This window comes from Coenobita brevimanus, unplaced genomic scaffold (assembly GCF_032717465.1).
Source record: "Coenobita brevimanus isolate Jiangsu-jjx unplaced genomic scaffold, ASM3271746v2 jjx.HiC_scaffold_2727, whole genome shotgun sequence".
Taxonomy (NCBI): domain Eukaryota; kingdom Metazoa; phylum Arthropoda; class Malacostraca; order Decapoda; family Coenobitidae; genus Coenobita; species Coenobita brevimanus.
The window spans coordinates 68545-83390 of NW_027643683.1; the positions used below are offsets into that span (position 1 = coordinate 68545).

At 43.8% G+C, this 14846-nt stretch overlaps 1 long non-coding RNA gene across 1 annotated transcript; it reads left to right on the top strand.

Annotated features, from left to right (window-relative positions):
* The first annotated feature begins 5811 nt into the window (after nt 1-5811).
* On the top strand, nt 5812-11755 carry LOC145390015 (uncharacterized). The gene is made up of 3 exons (XR_013895560.1): nt 5812-5849; nt 6788-6912; nt 11673-11755. It is a non-coding gene; the product is annotated as an uncharacterized LOC145390015 (long non-coding RNA).
* The last annotated feature ends 3091 nt before the right edge of the window (nt 11756-14846 follow it).

A 14846-nucleotide genomic window follows, 5' to 3' on the forward strand; every position in this document is an offset into this window, starting at 1 on the left:
CTATTATAATGCAGGATGGATGGAGCTTAAGATTTCAGGGAGGATGTGTAGAAATAGAAAGAATAAACAGGTACAGTGAGTGTAGGGAATGGTGACGATAATAAGAGGAAGATTAAACGCAAGCGAAAATAATAGCAGGTAAAGAAATGGATTAGCCGAGTAATTCTGTCTTATCTATAGCTTGGTTGTGTTTCTCAGAGTTAAATAAGAATGTCTGGTTTCGCCACAGTAATATATAAGACCACTGGTTCAAGGTCAGAGCGTTATAAAGATAGTTTTTAACCTATTTACCACTGTAGGACTTAGCTGGCTGAGAGAGAAAGATGTTAGAGAGAAAAAAATGAAAAGAAAAAGAAGAGATACCAGATTTTGAGGCTAAAGGATTAAGAAAGTCCCATAGTCTTGTCGAAGTCTATCCTGAAAAATAAAATTGTTTGGAGATGACAAATGGGACGAAACTGGACGTCAGTATAGTGCTAGAATTAACCTTTGTACGCCTCAGGTATAACAAGAGAAGATCCTGAACGCACACCTACGGAAAGCAAAAAATTCAGTTACATTTCTTGGTCTCTAATCGGCTTACACAGCACAATGAGGGCTTGTCAGTGGTAGTCCTGTGCCTGCCACGCCCTTTACATGTCATACAACACTGTTACTAGATATGTTGTAGTTTAGATACTTATGTTTTTATGCGTCTCTTTTCTCTCGAGTTCTTCTCATCTGTTTCTCTCCTCATCTCTCCTCTCTGTGTATCTGTTTATGTACTTATCTATCTACGTTCACACACACACACACACACACACACACTGCACCCACACCAAACCATACACCCCCCATCTCCCCACTACCCCACACATACAACACATCCACCCACCCTCCCTCCCCCACACACACACTGCAACCACATCAAACCATACACCCCTCATCTCTCCACCACCCAACACACACACACACACACACACACACACACACACACACACACACACACACACACACACACACACACACACACACACACACACACACACACACTCACGGCAACCACATTAAACGATATACCTCCCACCCACCACACACAGCACATTGACCTACACACACACACACACACACACACACACACAGACTGCAACCACATCAAACGAAACACCCCCCGCCCACCACACACAATACATTCACCTACACACACACACACACACACTGCTACCACATCAATCTATACACTCCAACCCCCACCACCCCTCACACAAAATATCCACACACACACACACACACACACACACACACACACACACACACACACACACACACACACACACACACACACACACACAATTTAATTTTGGATAGGGCTGGTAAAGAGACCTGTATGATCATGAGAGTTAATAGAGACAGTATTTACACTCTTATAGCAGTATGACTCACTCTCAGCTGAATGCTATCGCCAAGCAGTACCTGGAATAAAATACTAGAGTTGCCCCTACCATGAGAGGGACCGGGTACCATCTAGTGGTTGTAAAAGTAGCTGGACAAGTTTCTCGTTTTGGTAGGCGTCGCTACTTGGCTACTTTTGCTAGTGGCCGTATGACAGTGGAAGGACGAGGGTGTGTGTGTGTTGCTGCTGCATCATTTCCCTGAAGTAAGTGTTGGCTATTTGCTGTTTTTAGCCATTAAGGTGACTACATTAGGACACAAGGATATCGCACTGACAGCCAGGAAGTATCATGGCCAAAAGAAATAATACCTATAAGGCTACTAGACGTAATTCTGATGAGACAAGGGGGATGTTAGTGTGAGGGAGATGAGGAGGCCTTGTAGTCCAGTGCTGTCGTTTTGTGGAAAATCGTCTGCTAATGTGGAAAAACAAATGAACGACGAGCATGGATGTGGGCAGGCGGACGTCGTTCCACACTAATTGTTCACGTTATTTTCTAGGAATAAGGGGGATTTTGTCATGATTGGGAGGAACTAACATGTATTGTTATTCAGACCCTTCACGGTTACACCAACGAATATGTAGCGTTTGTCTATAATACTGTCATTTAAAACAAGGAAGAATACGTCGTGGAACAGTCTACCTCTACCCACCCGGCGATATCATAAAAAAATATATATATATATATTATTTACAAAGACTCATGCCAACCATTAGCAGTGCACACTTACTTTGTAATATTAAAGAAATACCGAAACAATGTTGTAAATCGTGTACAGTTGATATACTAGAAAACTTGGATGTGGATAAACTTACTTGTCTCTTGGCTGGTTATTAATCAACATTTGCTGACTTATTAACTCTCTTAATCATTTAACGTCCTTACACTTGAATCATAATAGGTCTGACATCATTAATTATACCCTCTCTTCCAGTATTCACAGTATACCAAATTTTATGGTAGTTATACCAACAATACATCCTCTGTCATCCTGGTTACTAAACGAGACCGTGTGCAATAATGACGTCACAACCAGTGTGCAATTCACGGCAACTCTGCCTTGTACTGCCTCAATGTTGGTGTCTCAGCACCAGTGAAATAGCAGTGTGAGTGTCGTCCTGTTGATTCTCGTGCCGATCAGACTGGTGTACTAGGTTTGCCTGCCCCCTTGTCCCTGTCCACCCAACAGTCCAGTTTGGGTCCTGAATGTAAACTGATAAGTGCGATTCAGATTTCAGAGGGACAATGTGATGGAAAAAAAATATTGTATGTAAATTATTTTGTCCTGAAGCACACACACACACACACACACACACACACACACACACACACACACACACACACACACACACACACACACACACACACACACACACACACACACACACACACACACACACACACACACACACACACACACACACACACACACACACACACACACACACACACACACACACACACACACACACACACACACACACACACACACACACACACACACACACACACACACACACACACACACACACACACACACACACACACACACACACACACACACACACACACACACACACACACACACACACACACACACACACACACACACACACACACACACACACACACACACACACACACACACACACACACACACACACACACACACACACACACACACACACACACACACACACACACACACACACACACACACACACACACACACACACACACACACACACACACACACACACACACACACACACACACACACACACACACACACACACACACACACACACACACACACACACACACACACACACACACACACACACACACACACACACACACACACACACACACACACACGTACACGTATATTGTGGTGGTGTTCCTTCAGTTTACCAAGGCTGAAATAGTCGTTTTTTTGCAGCTTATTTCCGGTAGTTCAGTGAAAGAATTAAACTTACAGCTCTACATCATTTCCATACCACTTCTTCGTGACTAGCACCATTCTAGTGTTAACCCCTTGTCACAACACAAAATTTAAGAAAGATATTGCAATTTTACGCCAAGTTAGAGTGAACAGGGTATAGTAGTGATGCCGCAACACACGTATATTTGTCCTCCTGTTTACAGGTCAGTCCACACGCAGTCCTTAGGTCACGTCTTCCATAGAGCAGGTAACACATGGACAGCCAGCGTAACTAAATGGCAGACCAGAGATGGAGTGAGAGGATGAGGCACACAGAGAACAAGATAGAGATGATACTCGCAGATCAACCGAGCAGGAACGGAACGAGTTAACAACCAAAGGATCGGAGTGGGGACAGGTGAGAGGGGTCCTTATCCTGCAGTGGTGTGTCACAGGCTGATGATGATGATGATGATGATGATGATGAAGACGGATGTTGCTGCTGATGATGATGATGATGATACTGATGATGATGATGATAACTGTGATGTTGAAACTCCAGTTCCAATTAACTAAGCTGTGATTATTGTGTTGATGATGATTATGATGAAACTATATACTCTATGAAACAGGTGGGATGATGACAGTTATGATGATGATGATGTCATTGATGATGATGATGATGATGACGATGATGTGACTCCCGTACAAATTCTAGAATATGGTTAGATGATAGTGATGTATTTGATGATAATGGTGATGATATTGATATAACTTCTGTACTACATTTTTAACAGTGTTGGGATGGTGATGACATGCTGCTGCTGCTGACAATGATGATGATGATGATGATGATGACGACGAGGAAGATGATGATGGTGATGTTTACGACAACAAAGATGAAGACGACAACGACGATGATGACGACGACGACGACGATGATCTTCAAGTCATTGGCTGAGTCACCTCCTCCTTTCCTTTCTGTTTAACTTCAAATGTTTTGGTGACTGGGCGTGTGTGTGTGTGTGTGTGTGTGTGTGTGTGTGTGTGTGTGTGTGTGTGTGTGTGTGTGTGTGTGTGTGTGTGTGTGTGTGTGTGTGTGCTTGCATATGTTCGTGTAGGTGTATCTTGGTTGATGATACCATAGTTATTCAAATGGCAGAATTATTTCCACACATTCATAGTTTTATTTCAAGGGTAAATATTAGGCCAAGAACATAGGACCTTTTACCTATACAATTAAGAGACACTTACTCAATATTCTGAAAAGCTTATTACATCCCATAGACCACAGCACAGGGTTCCATAAGTCACTGATCACCGTCTCTTTATGTATCGTTAGGAAGTGAATGAATATGAGTGAAGTAATACATATATTTTGCTCTTTATTTAAAGGTAAGAATTAACCTCACATATTCTTTTTAATTTTAAGGATACAACACATGGTTCTCTACATTTTATCACAGTAGCTCTAGGACCGGCCCTGCCCGTCTGCTTCTCACTAACCATTTTCGGATGACAGGTGTTGTACTCATATAGGCTTTAGTGATTATAGTGAAGCCAAGTTACGTTCTACCAGCCCCACACATTGTCACACACCATCACCCTCTTACACCACACCATACCATACCACCCCCCCACACCGTATCACACCACACCATACCAATCTCTCACACTACACGACACGAAACACACTCCCACACCACACAAAATCACCTACCCACACCGCACCACAAAAAATCCTCCTCCCACACAACACCACACCACACCACACGACACAAAATTACCCTCCCACACCACACCACACATAACCACCTCCCACACCACACCACACTACAAAAAAATCCTCCTCCCACATCACACCACACATAACCACCCTCTTACACCACACCACACCACACAAAGCCACCCTCCCACACCACACCACACAAAGCCACCCTTCCACACCACGCCACACCACAAAAAAATCCTCCTCCTACACCACACCACAGAAAACCACCCTCCCACACCACAACACACATAACCACCCTCCCACACCACACCACACCACACAAAGCCACCCTGCCACACCACAACACACATAACCACCCTGCCACACCACACCACACAAAGCCACCCTGCCACACCACACCAGACATAACCACCCTCATACACCACACAACCCTCACCACACAACCCTCCCCACACCACACCACAACCCCCCCCACCACACCACACCACACCACACCAAGGGGGTTAACCAAAGGGTCCTGAAGCTCGCGCATCTAGTAATTCTGAGCTTGTTTCCAGGTAACTCCACACACACACACACACCTCAGGTCACGTCTTTCACAGAAGAGACAACAGAAGGACAGCGAGCGTAACTGAATGGCAAGCCAGAGATGGAGTGAGAAGAAGAGGTGCACAGAGAACAAGATGGAGAGATCATATGATGCAGATCTACCGAGCAATAACGGAACAGGCTAACAATCAATGGATCAGAGTGGAGAAAGGTGAGAGGGTCCTTATCATGCAGTGGTGTGTCACGGGCTGATGGTGATGATATTGATGGTGATAATGATGTTGATGCTGATGGTGGTGATGCTTTAACATCTCAACGTATGAGGTTACAGAATGCACAGTGAGGCTGCATAGCCAGGATATGGAAGAATATGAGTGCATTTAAGTATTTATGTAATGTGATGAATAAGGATGGATGATTAGAGGATGAAGTGACTGAAATGATACGTCAGGGAAGGAGGGTTGCTTGTTTTCTAAAAAGCAGTGATTAGGAAGAGGGAACTGAGGATGAAAGTATGAAAAAAAAGGGCACTGCATGCTGTGATTCCCACTTTAAAGTATGGAAGTGAAGCTTGGATCTTATTGAAAGGACGCCAGTCAAGAGTGAGAGCGGTGGAAATGAGCTACTTGAGAGGAGCATGTGGAGTTTCATAGAGAGACAGACAGACAAATGGGCAGATGAAGGAGCGTTGTGATGCCGATGTGGATGAGACTGAAAGCGTTAAGAGAAACACTTCGAGATGGTTTGGCCATGTGGAGAGGATGGCGAATAAGAAAATGACTAGAAGAGTGCACATGAGTTAGCTGGAAGGATAGAGGGGGATGGGGAGACCGACGATGAGATGGAGGGAAAGAGTAGAAACATATGAGTGGGATACTTGAGCTAAATGGTAGAGGACAGTACATCATGAAGGCGATTTGCTTGTGGCCACCCCTTACGGGATTAAGGCGTCTGGCTATAAACAAATATAGATAGAAAGGTAGGTGATGATGATAATATGATGATGATGATGATGATGAGGAGGAGGAGGAGAATGGTAATGATAATGAGAATGCCGGTGTAAATAATGATGATGATGATGATGATGGTGGTGGTAATGAGGAAGACAACTACGATGATGATGATTATGATGATGATTTTTGTCGGCAGGTGGAAGGACGAAACAGCAGGAACTCTACCATCGGTCCAAGCATCCACGATTCCACATCCACCCATCCGTCCATCCATCCATCCATCTCGCTTGATGTTAACCCTCTCGCACACGATAAGTTTCAGTAAGTTTTCTGGCTCACGATTTTATACGACCAAGCCGCCCGGCCGGGGAGCGCGCGCGCGGCAAATTTGAGCGAATGAAACACATTCTTGCCTTATTTTCGCCACCCAAAAATCCATGTATTCCCATGAAACCTTTCTCAAGGTAGGCATCGATGTTTGTTCTATCTGATAAACAGGATCAAAACACAGGAAAACACCAGCAAAAAAAGTTATTAGCCCTGGAAGCATGGTCGAGTAAACTGTTTTCACTTCCCAACATCGCCGTTTGAATGTTTTCCATCATACAGGAAAATGATCTAATAAGTTTTTATAGAGAATTTCATCAGCTTTCTAACGAAACAAATCCGGTTGAGATATGATGTATACTTTTCGAGAAAATGGCCAAAAACTGATAGCCATTTTCGGAAAAAATTCACTGACCTCTGATAGTTAAATTTTCCCAGACACCTTATGTTTTTATTACATAGTAATATGCCCAAATTCACCAGCTTTCCCCATCTCAAAGAAGAACCCCATACGCCTCATAGTTCTCGAGTAAATCGAAAGAAAGTACTAGGCACTCCGTCCGTGATTGACTTTCGTGATGCGCGCACGGCGTACGCAATGTTCCCGCCTACGTAACAACGAATTCTTATCATAAATATTACATAGTTATGTATTGTACATACGTAGAATTTACTGCTCTTTATCATGGTTCAAACGTGAAATCGATACGTCCAATAGTTTTCGAGTAATTGGCCGACAAAGTGAGAGTATTACTACGAGCGTTAATCAATGGTAACAGCCGCGAAGAGACAATCATTTCCACCGCATTTTCTCGCACAAAACGTAATATAATGCTTACATTTTGGTATTAATCATACGTAGAATTTAATGGTATAGATCATGGTTGTTACAGAAAATCGATAAGTCTAATAATTTTCGAGTAATTGGCCGACAAAGTGAGGTTAGTACTCCTAGCGCTGGTCACTGATAACAAACGCGAGGAAAAAAAAAAAACTCGCCTTTTACCCCCCAAAACGCTACCAAAGGCTTACATTCTGGTATTGATTTTATGTAGAATTTAGTGGTATTGATGAGGGTTGTAACAGAAAATCGATAAGTCTAATAGTTTTCGAGTAACTGGCCGACAAAATGATGTTATTACTCCGAGCGCTTGTCACACAACAACCGCTAGGAACAAAAACATTTCTCTCGCCTTTTACCCCCCAAAACGCTACCAAAGGCTTACATTCTGGTATTGATCTTGGTTGTAACAGGAAATCGATAAGTCTAATAGTTTTCGAGTAATTGGCCGACAAAGTGAGGTTACTCTTCCGATCGCTACCAACTTTTACACACACAGTTTTTTCCCTGCACACCTGCCTGAAGACTATGCTACCAACTTTTTCCCCCCCTATCTGTACAGACTGTTACATCTTCCATGGATGTTTTCCTATTGTTATAATCTACTACACATAAACATAACTCTTCTATAGTTACTGCTGTGGAGATTTACTTTCTTTCATATGTGTAATCTGTAGGAGAAAATGGTTATTTGTCTGAAAGTTGGAGAGGTAATGGTAATAGATTATTATATATATATCAACAAAATTTGCAGAAGTCACTTCCTCCAGGGGTGTTGATCCAGTTAGACCAGGGATTTGAAGATGAGGAGTTATGTAGTGTGTGTGTGAGTCAGCTTCTCCCTGAGAGTATGAGGCAACGCTATTTTTAGCACACACCACACTCGTTCACGGAAACTCGCAGCTTGTTTGACGTATATTTCATACAATTCCATACGCATTTACACTATCAGAATCACAATAATTCCAGCCCTAAAACACCGGTAATTCTCCTCCCGACTTCAGGTTTGCCCCTTCACAACACTCTGTTTCATGCCGTACGTAACGCTTGCTGGCTCCATAATTTCACCAAGCCATCCACAGTATCTTTCACACAATATATATTTATGCCTTGGCTTCATTTATATACGTATTTCCACTCACGCCATACGGCCTACGGGGGAGCGGAGTGGCGAAACCCCGCTACACTGACCATGAGTCTATTTAACTTTAGTATCAATTGCTTCTTCATAAGCTTTCCAGCTGTCTGAACAGATCAGCAGTAGTTTTAAAAACTAAAATAACTCGGTTCTGGTGTTCAATTTGGTACGTTTATTTTCCTTTTATCAGAACTGGCGCGGCAAATTTTGAGAAAAGTCTCTCAAGTAACTCCTATTATTTTTTTTTACTAGGTTTCTAATGATGTCCATAGATCCGTTGTTGCTTTAATAGTTTCCTAGACAACACAGTCTTGGCGATGTTCTCTGCCACCCTATTATACCATGTCATATAGTGTTCTCGCTTGCTTGCTCTCTACGCTCGCTCGGTTGAACAATAAATCACTGAAGAAAAGGTGGTATAAAGCCCCCTAAGCCGCCGTAGTATTACACCCTCGGTATGCAGTTCGTTCCCTGTGGCCTTGTAACTTTGTGTACCCGAAGCGCTTACAAAATAACTTGAAATAATTTTCCTTTCGTAACTAGACTCGTTTCACTTTAACTTGGCCTGAGTTGTTGTTGTTGTTCTTGTTACATCTTAGGCTCCTCTGGATGTGAACCCATTGCTATGTTGAAGGACTGTCTGTGTTGTGGTGGTGTGGTGCAGGAAGTGAGTGGGTGTGCTGTGGTGTGGGGGTGCCACTTTGCAGTATGAGCACAGGGGATTGTATGTGTGTTATATTTTGCGTCAGTATTGTAGCAGGGAAGGTTGGTGTACTCGTGTCTCTGGGTTCGGTAGTGTCTGAAGGGTGTATGTCTGGTGGTGGCACATGAAGGATGCTGTTTGGTAGAAAGTTTTGGCTGGCTGGGGTGTCTGTGTGTTTATGTATGTGTTTGGTATAGAAAGTTTTGGCTGGCTGGGGTGTTTGTATGTTTATGTATGGGTTTGGTATAGAAAGTTTTGGCTGGCTGGGGTGTCTGTGTGTTTATATGTTTGGTATAGAAAGTTTTGGCTGGCTGGGGTGTTTGTGTGTTTATGTATGGGTTTGGTATAGAAAGTTTTGGCTGGCTGGGGTGTTTGTGTGTTTATATGTGTTTGGTATAGAAAGTTTTGGCTGGCTGGGGTGTTTGTGTGTTTATGTATGTGTTTGGTATAGAAAGTTTTGGCTGGCCGGGGTGTTTGTGTGTTTATGTATGGGTTTGGTATAGAAAGTTTTGGATGGCTGGGGTGTCTGTGTGTTTATGTATGTGTTTGGTATAGAAAGTTTTGGATGGCTGGGGTGTCTGTGTGTTTATGTATGGGTTTGGTATAGAAAGTTTTGGATGGGTGGGGTGTCTGTGTGTTTATGTATGTGTTTGACAGAAAGTTTTGGTTGGCTGGGGTGTTTGTGAGTTTGTGAATGTGTCTGGGAAGTATAGAGTCGGGTGGAGGAGGGGATATGTTGCAAAGATACTCTGTGTAGTGTTGGGTGGTTGTTCGATTTTGTTTGTGGAGAGGATGATGCAACATAAGGTTACAAAGGTGGGACGGATCTTGAGCTGAAGTGATGAACTGTGTGCCTCTCATATTCACTTGGTCTCTGACTGAAATTAGTTATGTTTCTTGGTGTAGGCTGTCAGTACTTGTGGTCTTTGTGTCTTCTGCTATCAAGGTATTGTTTTCTGTTCTTTAAAGCTCCTTCGTGTTTGTGTTGGATATGATTACGGCTCAGCTTGTACGGCAGTAATTCACGGTTGTTTTAATGTATTACTTATAAGTGGAGGATGGAGTTGGGATGTATATGAGAGAGGGTGTGTGTGAATTAGGGGGAGTGATGCATAATGACAGGGGACAGGGTGGCATAGAGGCGACTTGTTTGTGGCCACCTCTTACGGGATTAAGTCGTCTGGTTATAGATAGATTGATAGACAGATAGCTTATAGTTTCCATACAGTTTGTCGAGTAGTAGCGATAGTTATCACTAGAATATGATGCTAGTCACGAATGAGTGCTGTGGAAAGGTTGTTGGGCTGTAGTATTGGCTGTTTCTGCTACTGATCTGCCTGACATTCTCGTATGCTTTAAATGAAACTCTGTGCCAAGTTAAAGTGAAGGGCGTGTATGTTTGTGTAGGAGGAACAAGAGACAAGGAGGTATTCTGTGGCCTGTTTTCTTTGTGCTTCCTACAAGACACAGTAATAGTTATGACGGGGCATTGATGGCAAGTTTGTGGGTCAGCACACACTTACGGCCTCTCATTATACAAGGTGGTCCATATATTACGCCACCCAGTTCTTGTGTGTTGCGGGCACGGCTCAGTGAACATTACCAGTGTCTACCCTGCATCATTATCTACTTCCCACAACCCTCTTCAGGCTTAGCTTTATAATATAGGCTTTAATTTAGGTCCACTGATTGCATGGTGGAGAATTCCCATAACCTTTTTTATGCTTAGCTGTATATCATTGTATTGTATAATCTTTTATGTCCACTGATCACACGGCTGAGCAGTAATTTGGTGAAGCGATCAGAATGTCTTAGCTCATCACAAAAGCCGTCCCCACAACACACAAGACTGCAGAGCGCAATATACTTATCACCTATATTAAGTCAAAGCCACAGTTAAAAAGGTAATGAAACAAGACAGAAAATTTAAGTTTTCATTATTAATACTTCAGTACAAAATACATTAACAGAGACAGCAATATAAAATATGCATTCAAAAGTAGCATTTGTCCACAGAACATCCTGGACTTGCAAGGCAGATCACACCATCACCACCAGGCTTCTCTCGGCAGGTCAGGGCAGATCACCAGCAGCAGCAGCAAGTAATCTCACGGCTGGGGAAGACACGACACCCTGCCGCCGCCGCCGCCGCCACCACCACCACACCACCAGGCATCTCAGAGTAGGGGAAGACACCACACCACCGTCAGGCTTCTCACAGCAGGGCAGACCAAACTTCAGCAGGGTATGACCAGTGTGGCAAGGAAGCAGCAACAAGGCAGCAGACTCCAGCACGACCTGTGGACCAGATGTGTATTAGTTCAAATCAGTGTTAGCTTTAGTTATTTAATCTTCTATCTATCTCTATCTATTGCCAGACGCCTCAATCCCGTTTGGGGTGGCCACAAACAAATCACCTCCAAGTCGCCCTGTCCCCCGCCATTTCACTGCCCTGCTCCCAACTCACACACCCCTCTCTCATATACCTCTCCACCCCATCCCTCCATCTCATCCTCGGCCTCCCCCTCCCTCTTCCCCCCTCCACCTCACTCACATACACTCTCTTCATCAGTCTTTCACCCTCCATCCTCTCCACATGGCCAAACCACCTCAGTGTGTTCTCATAACGCTTCCTATCACATCCACATCCACACCACAACGTTCCTTTATATCCTCATTCGTCAGCCTGTCTCTCCATGTGACTCCACAGGCTCCTCTTAAATAACTCATTTCCACTGCTCTCACTCTTGACTTGTGTCCTTCCAACAACGTCCAAGCTTCACTTCCATACGTTAGAGTTGGTATCACAATACTGTCATGTAGTAACTTTTTCACCTCCATGCTCACTTCCCTGTTTCTTATCACTGCTTTCAAAGAACCAGCAACCTTTTTTCCCTGCTGTACCCTTTCAAGCACTTCACCCTCCAAACCTCCATCCTTACTCATCACACTACCCAAGTACTTAAACGTACTCACATTTTCCAATTCCTCACCATCGAACCTCGCTGTACATTCACTGACTTCACCTCTCTCAAAGACCATCACTTTACTCTTCCCTACATTCACCTTTAGATTCCGTTTCTTACACACTCTCCCAAACTCATTCACCAAGCCTTGCAGCTCCCCTTCGTCTTCACTCAACAACACAGTATCATCTGCAAACAACAGTACAGGGAGTTTCCAAACACTATCCTCTCTCACCAGGGCCACTCCAACATCCACTACCCTACCTTGTACCTCTTTTATTACCCCATCCATGTACAGATTGAACAACCATGGAGACATGACACATCCCTGTTTCAAACCAACTTTCAAAGAGAAAAATTCACTTAGTTCACCATCCACACGCACTGCAACCTTTGCACCATCGTACATGCTCTTCACAGCATTCAACAACTTCCCATCTACTCCATATATTCTTAACACTTTCCACAATCCTTGTCTATCCACCCTGTCATATGCTTTCTCCAAATCCATGAAAGCCGCATACAACTTCTTTCCCTTCTCTAGAAACTTTTCCACTAAAGATCTAAGAATGAATATCTGATCTACACAACCTCTTCCCTTCCTAAAGCCTCCCTGTTCTTCTCCAACTAATTTCTCTGTTCTTTCTCTAACTCTGTCAATAAGTATCCTACCATACACTTTTCCTATTATACTAAGAAGACATATGCCCCTATGATTACCACACACTTCTTTTTCCCCTTTTCCTTTGTACAAGGGAATAATTAAACCTGACTTCCAATCCTCCCGGACTCTACCTTCCTCCCAGGCCAATCTGCACATCTTCCACATCCATTCTACTACTATTTCCCCCATGCTTCAGCATTTCACCACACACTCCATCAATTCCTGGGGCTTTCCCAGATTTAACTTTCTTCATTGCTTCCACAACTTCTATCCTACTGATTTCTTCCTGTCTTCTCACCTTCCTCCTTCTCCCAGCCATTCCCCAGCCACTTATACTAGCATTACTTCCATCCTCTACGTTCAACAATTCCTCAAAGTGTTCTCTCCATCTGCTCACTTTTTCTCCCTTCTCCACTAGTAATCTACCATTTTTATCTTTCACTCCCCTGCTAACTTCACTTCCACCCTGTCTTACTCTTTTCACCTCTCTCCAGAACATTTTCTTACAGTCCCTCCACTTTACACTCAAATTCCTTCCAAATTCCTCATCCACTCTCTTCTTACTCTCTCTTACTAATCTTTTCACCTCTCTCTTCCTTTCTACATATAACTCCCTCTTCCGCCTCTCAACTTCTTCCACGCCCCTATTTCTCATCCATTCATTGTATGCTTTCTTCCCAGATGACGATGTAGGGAATTGTAGCTTTGGCCAGGCAACTGAGTTGGTAGGATGTGCTGTGGGTAACCCAGGGATTCAGGTTCAGACAGGCCCAAAATGGGCACAAAACAGGAGGGTTTGGCTCTTCTGTCAGTGTTCAGGTTTGGAATTGTCATCATTTTGTTCCCTCTCCAAATAATTGCAGCCAAACCTAGATCTAGGTATAGCATGGTTAAGGATAGCATAAAATTTCTGAGTGCTAGTGATATCCATGCTGCTAGATCTTTGGCAACTTCCCTATGCAGTCCCCTATCCCTGAGGTCACACTCTTTGACCTCATCCCAGCTCTTCTTTGGTCTGCCTCTCGCAACCCTACCCCCAACGTTTACACATCCCTTTCTGCGCCCAGTTGTCAGCTCCTATCCTTTCCACATGTCCAGACAATCTCAGTCAGCACCTCCTCATCACAACAACACACTCCAGTCCCATCCTTGCTCTCAACTCTTCAGTCATAAACCTAGCCCCCCAAGGCCTCGCGTTCAAGGACGCACTGCACATCCACCCACTCATTGTCATTTCTGTATGTTTAAGCCTGCAAATATCCTCTTCCTTTGCTGCCCAAGTGTCACTACCATACAGTATTGCACTCCTGGCACATGACACATACAGAGGTCCTTAGCACAGAGAGGAAAGCTCTCTCAGTGTCAGGAGAGGCAACAGCTCACTGAATTTCTTCCAACAACTCCTCACTCTAGCCACAGAGCTAGCTTCAGCCCCACCTCCAGCACATAACATGTCTTCCAAATAACAAAACTCTTCCACATACTCGAGAGACTCACCAACAAGGTCAGTCCTTCCATGCCTGACAATCTTCACCTGCTGTCCCCGACACACGGCACACATGAAATCAGCATTATCTTGCAGTCTACCTCTAGTACCACTACATATCTTATGCACT